The following is a 6316-nucleotide window of genomic DNA, read 5'->3' as shown; positions in this document are numbered from 1 at the left end:
ATTTAAATGATACATATTTTCAACATGCAAAGATCACATAGGGAGTGAGTGTGTGCATGCTCAGCTGCTTCAGTTATGTCTGACTCTCTGTGACCCTGTGGACTACAGCCCGCCAGGCTCCTCTGTTCATGGGATTCTCCAGGCAAGAATACTGGAGTGGGGTGCCTTTTCCTCCTCCAGGGGAATCTTCCCAACCCAGGGATCAAACCCCTGTCTCTTATGTCTCCTGCATTGCCAGGCTGGTTCTTTACCACTAGTGGTATCTGGAAGCCCAACATAGGGGGCACAGGTAGGAGGAAAACAAACAAATGTCCAAGGCAAAGGATTCTGCTCAGAAAGTCGGGCCTAATTTGATTCCCAGAAGGATAAAAAAAAGAGGAAAATGTGGGCAAAAACTTGTACAAGTAGTTTGGAATCAAATATGGCTTTGAGCATCATTCCACAGAGTTTGCTTAACTTGGTAGTTCATTGGGAGTCTGTATTTTGAGCAACACATGGAGAACAGTTATCCATTCATGGATTTTAGATGAACTGGATATCTGCCTTAGTACATAGCATGAATATTCATTTTTAGGTAGAGAGACTAATCTAGTAGTCATCTACTGGGTGAGAAACATAGTAGGTCAACAATATGTGCTGAATTAACAAATGACTAATAGTTAATGATGGTGACTGCAGTCATGAAATTAAAATATGCTTGCTCCTTGGAAGGAAAGCTATGACAAACCTAGACTGCATATGAAAAAGCAGAGACATACTTACCTGGCAGGGGAGATACCATGATCACGAAGGTGGTTTTCCCAGGGCGAGGCTTATCCATTGCACTCCGGATGTGCTGACCCCTGCGATTTCCCCAAATGTGGGAAACTCGACTGCATAATTTGTGGTAGTGGGGGACTGCGTTCGCGCTTTCCCCTGGCAGAAAAAAAAAAAAGAAAAAGCAGAGACATCTTTTTGCTGACAAATGTCCATATAGTCAAAACTATGATTTTTTTTCTAGCAGTCATGTACAAATGTACAAATAGTTGGACCATAAAGAAGGCTGAGGACTGAAGAACTGATGATTTCACATTATGGTTCTGGAAAAGACTCTTGAGAGTCCCTTGGACTGCAAGGAGATCAAATCAGTCAATCTTAAAGGAAATCAACCATGAATATTCATTAGAAGTCCTGGTGCTGAAGCTGAAACTCCAGTATTTCAGTTACCAGATTCGAAGAGCCGACTCATTGGAAAAGACCCTGATGCTGGGCAAGGTTGAAGGCAAAGGGAGAAGGGGACAGCAGAGGATGAGATCATTAACGAGCACCACCGACTCAGTGGCCATGAATGTGAGCAAACTCTGGGAGGTAATGGAGGACAGAGGAACCTGACATGCTGCAATCCACGGGGTCGCAAAGAGTCAGGTATGACTTAGCAGCTGAACAACCACAACAACTAATGAAATTCTGTATGAAATTACCATTAATCAAGATGCCTTCTGAAGGTGCTGAACCAAAACGAAAGGTGATAAGAAGCATCACTCAGACCTCTACTCACTCAACCCCACCCTAAAACAGACCTTGAAAGTGAGGCAACCTCCCCTCTGCTATGTCCTGGAACTGATTCATGAAGAGGCTCCTGTCCTCTCCCCACATTTGCTTGAAGTCTATGACTGTCAGAATTGCAGCTCAAGCCAGGAAGGGGAGAGAGGGCAGAGTGGGCCTTGCGTTCTGGGAAATGAAATTGTCAGAGACAGGAGTGTCCTGAAAACAATGCATCTGTGGGTTCTAAATTTACTCTGCACTCTTTTGGCAGAAAAAAATGATGACAAATGCTCCATGTTACCCAGAAAGAAACCTTTCCCTCATATACTATGTACGTGTGTGTGTGTGTGTGTGTGTGTGTGTATGTTAGTGGCTCAGTCCTGTCTGACTCTTTGCAACACCATGGACTATAGCCCACAAGACTCCTCTGTCCATGGGATTTCCCAGGCAAGAATACTGAAATGGGTTGCTATTTCCTTCTCCAGGGGATCTTCCTAACCCAGGGACTGAATGTGGATCTCCTGCATTGCAGTCAAATTCTTGACCATCTGAGCCACCAAGGTGACGCAGCCTATATTGTTAGTCTGTGGAAATAGGAGATTTATTCCTGTCCATAAGAGCTACAGCTGTGCATTTCTGTTAGATGCTTTTTTTTTTTTAATCTCAAAAGGCCCTGTGCACAAGGATGTGCCCTCCTATTCAAGATCTGAGAAGATTCTAGTAGACTCTGGAAGGAGAATAAGGAGAACTGAAGTAAATCTGTGTGCCCTCTCCACTAGCAAATAGCATGCCTGGATGATTCTGTATTTTTGAGAAATAATAAACAACAGCTGGGAATGGGAGGAAAGTCAACAAGGAGTTTGTATAGTAATTGATTCTTGAAACTCTTTGAAAAATTCACTCAACTTGTCACCTTCACAACTTAGCCTCATCCTCTCCTTGGCTGAGGAAAAAAGCAAAAAAGATCAGGGATAGCCTTGTGATGGTCATATATCACTCATTAACTTCTCATGCAAGTTATCGTATCAATAGGAATTATTTTTTTCATTTTAAGATGGCATTTATTTTTCTAAATATAGAATCACTTTAAAACCAGTTTAATAGGAGAAATGTTAACATTATGCGGAATACCAATATACAGAAACTTTATTACTGGGAAAAATCTTGTATTTATTAATACTACTTGGTTTGAATATTGCTATCAATGTTTGCATTTAAAGTTTTGTTTTTCTTTGCAACTGGGTTCTAAAGACTCTCTGTAATTCTTTTGAGCATTGCTATTTAAACCTATAGCAATTAAGGCATATAGAACAATGGGAATTATTTTTAAGAATATAGAAGTTCAGTTTTTAGCCAAAGGTTGCTCTTGAATTTGGAGGTCTCATTTGTGTTATGCTTAACCTTTGATGAATATACTGGCAGACCCATTTCCCAAGTATGTTATCCCGGAAGGGCAGAATCTTCCAGAATGGCTGTCAGTAGATCTGGCTGCATTGACTCAGAAAGTCCTCTACTCACAGGTATCAAACTGAGGTTCTATCATGTAGATAGATAGGGAACTAAATGTGTAAAAGCCCATTATTTAAGTCATCGATATTTCCCAACTAAATGCCCTTTTATGCACTGCAAGGAACCTTGATAAAAGCACTCCTTTTCTTTCTTTTTTTTCCCCTTTTTTTCTTAGTTAAAAAAAAAAATCATTTGTGAGCAGGCAAATTTAGATATGACTCTCTGATATTAGATGCTGTACATTATGCTCCCTTTCCAAGAAATATATTGTTCTTCTGCTAGTACTTATACACAGAACAATATTCTAAGACAACTTCATTTCATATTTGGTGTGTATACTTATTTAGAGCAAGCATGTAAATTCATTCTTAGCCAAATGAGAAAGCTTTCCTTACCTTAATAAGCCTATTCCAGATACAGTCCTAGAAAAATTCATGGCCTTCCGCAAAATCCTGTATTTGCACTTAGTTTTGGAAGGTGAGAAGGTTAGGACAATCTAGGTCAGATATAATATTTGCTGATGTAGCTGCATTTTATGTTAAGTGATTCCACTGCTTTGCAGCTTTCTGGCCATCACTCCCTACATTTTTCCATGTGTGTCTGTTTTCTTCCATGCTTTCTTTCACTGTGCACCCATGGTTTCCTCCTTAATTTTTTCTGCATGTACATTATCTTCATCTTTTTATTTTGTTTTTGCCTGTTTGTTTTGTTTGTTCATCTGCTCTACTCTTTCCAATGCATGCACATGCCTGTGGTGAAGCAATGTGTTTGTGGGTTGATGAATGTTTATATGTCCATGTGTAAATTTTTGCCTATTAAAAAACAGGTATACATGTGGTTGCCCAGGACAATATAATATGTAGATATTAGGCTATGTACAGGTACTTGGGACCAAAAAAAGTAATTATTATCTAAATCCATCATATATGATTTAAAGTGTATGCCATGATGGAGCAACTCATAAATTTCTCCCTCTCCATTACCTTTTAAAGGATAATATATTTTATTTACACTTTTTAAGTAGACTTTATTTAAAAGACAGTATATGAATAGTCTTTTAATGCCAAACTTTGGCAGAATGTTGAAACATTTAGACCACTGTTGTTTCATGGCTCCATGTAAAAGTATATGGCCTCCTATTCAACAACTTTAAGAAAAATATCATTGATCAAACACACAATCTACTTATTGTTAAGTGATTGACTTACTTAGATGTTCCCACTGAGGTAACCCATCAAAATGTTTGGAAAATTCTTATAAAAATAAATTTAGATTTAACATTGGATTTCTACAGAACAAAATACAGAAAAACAAATTATAAGTGGATTAAGCAAAAATGAAAATGTTAGACAATGAAAATATTAGAAGAATGTGCAGGAGAAAAATTTTGTAAACCTATGATATTATAGGCTTTATAAGGCAAGACTAAAATCCAGAGGCCATAAAAATAATCAGATTTGTTTACATAAAAATGTTAAACCTTTGTACGTCCAATGCTGTAAGAAAGAAACACAATCAGCAAAGTAGGAAAATATGATAAACTTGTATAATCCACAAAGGGTTAAAAGCCAAAATCAATAATAAATGAACAGTTTAGTAGAAAAGTGAGAAAAGAATACATGTAAGCTAGTTATAACATATGTATGTGTATTATGACAAAAATATGTATTTTTATAATACAACAATAAATTGTAATTAGCAATTGCAAAAATTCAAGTGAAACAATTATATATATGTATATATATACACACACATATGTAATCTTGTGTGCCAGAAATTTAGAAAATTATGCTGTCTAGTATTGATACCTAGTTTTGTTAAAGATGTGGTCCCAGGTGGCTCAGTGGTAAAGAATTCGCCTGCTAATATAGGAGACACAGGTTCGATCTGTGGGTAAAGAAAAGTCCCTTGGAAAAGGAAATGGCAACCCACTCTAGGATTCTTGCCTGGGAAATCCCATGGACAGAGGAGCCAGGCAGACTTCAGGAGCCAGGGTCGTAAAAGTGTCAGACACCTGGGCAAAAGCTATCCTTCTGCTACAGAAATCAGCCTGAGTATTAATTATTGAACTGCATAGTTGAAGTAAACTAGAGGCATCACTGACCTTTCTGGGGACCACTGAAGTAGATGTGTTAGAAGACATTCAGCAGACTGGAAACTCCATGAGGGCAGGAATTTTGTTTTATACGTGTATCTCCAGCCTTTAATATTGTATCAAGTATTTAATAAGGTATTTCTTTAATGAAATGAATGAATTCACAAAAGAACAAATGAAAGAATGAATGAACCGATGCATACTGGTACCTCACAAGGTAGTTGAATCAGTTATGTTAATTCCACAGTTTGTCAAGGGGGAAAAAAAAGGGGCCTGAGAGAGAGGCTATGGTACATAACCAGGTAGAGTTCACCGATGTTTTCCTGGTGCGAAGCCATGGAAATCCTAACAGTCTTAGCAAAGATCTTTCAGTTATGTATTCTCAGTGTCTCAGAGCATGTAAGTGCTTAGAGGGCAAAATTTTGCAAACTGCACAATCCATTCTCCTTCTTAAATTACAGTCAAGGTGGCGCTAGTGGTAAAAAACCCACTTGCCAATGCAGGAGCCGGAAAAGATGTGGGTTTGATCCCTGGGTCAGGAAGGTCCCCTGGAGAAGGAAATGGCAACCCGCTCCAGTATTCTTGCCTGGAAAACCCATGGACAGAGGAGCCTAGTGGGCTACAGTCTATAGTGTTGCAAGAGTCGGATATGACTGAAGCAACTTAACACACGCACAGTCATGAATGTTTTTTCCAAACTAAACTCCTTCAACTACAAATAAGCTAGGTCAACCTAACTCTCATCTCTAGCTAAAATTCTTAAGAATAATATAGTCTTAATATCTAGGGATGGACTATAAATTGTACTCTTCCGTCAAAGCCCCTGATTGCTTTTGCATACATGTTTGTTCTTTGGTAATTTAGAATGTATTTCTCTCTCTCCTCCCCTCCTCCAGGACAGCTCCTGTCTATTTAAATAGAAAGAGCTTTAATCTAAGTCAGAGCCAAGCCTGGAGAGTCGGGGAAAGGCAAATCTCCTGAAGTTCAAAATCAATTGGGTTGCTATTAACAGCCTTGCACTTGTACCCGTTTCAGTGCTCAGTCCTGAAGCTTGGAGCTTTTTTATCTAGAGCTGCTTATTTTGTCTCAGAGTCTGGTGAGGGTCCCCAAGAAATGACCCAGAATCAAGTGCCGGGGAGGTACTGGACTTTTATAGCCTAAGACCAAACACAAACTTGAAAGTAAATT

General features: G+C 38.7%; 1 non-coding gene across 1 annotated transcript; it reads left to right on the top strand.

Annotated features, from left to right (window-relative positions):
* The first annotated feature begins 754 nt into the window (after positions 1-754).
* Positions 755-918, top strand: LOC136156507 (U1 spliceosomal RNA). The gene has a single exon (XR_010661048.1). It is a non-coding gene; the product is annotated as a U1 spliceosomal RNA (small nuclear RNA).
* Positions 919-6316: the final 5398 nt, after the last annotated feature.

Source organism: Muntiacus reevesi, chromosome 1, assembly GCF_963930625.1.
Source record: "Muntiacus reevesi chromosome 1, mMunRee1.1, whole genome shotgun sequence".
Lineage (NCBI taxonomy): Eukaryota > Metazoa > Chordata > Mammalia > Artiodactyla > Cervidae > Muntiacus > Muntiacus reevesi.
Note: the sequence above shows the minus strand (reverse complement) of the source record. Positions and strands in the feature narration are given on the sequence as shown.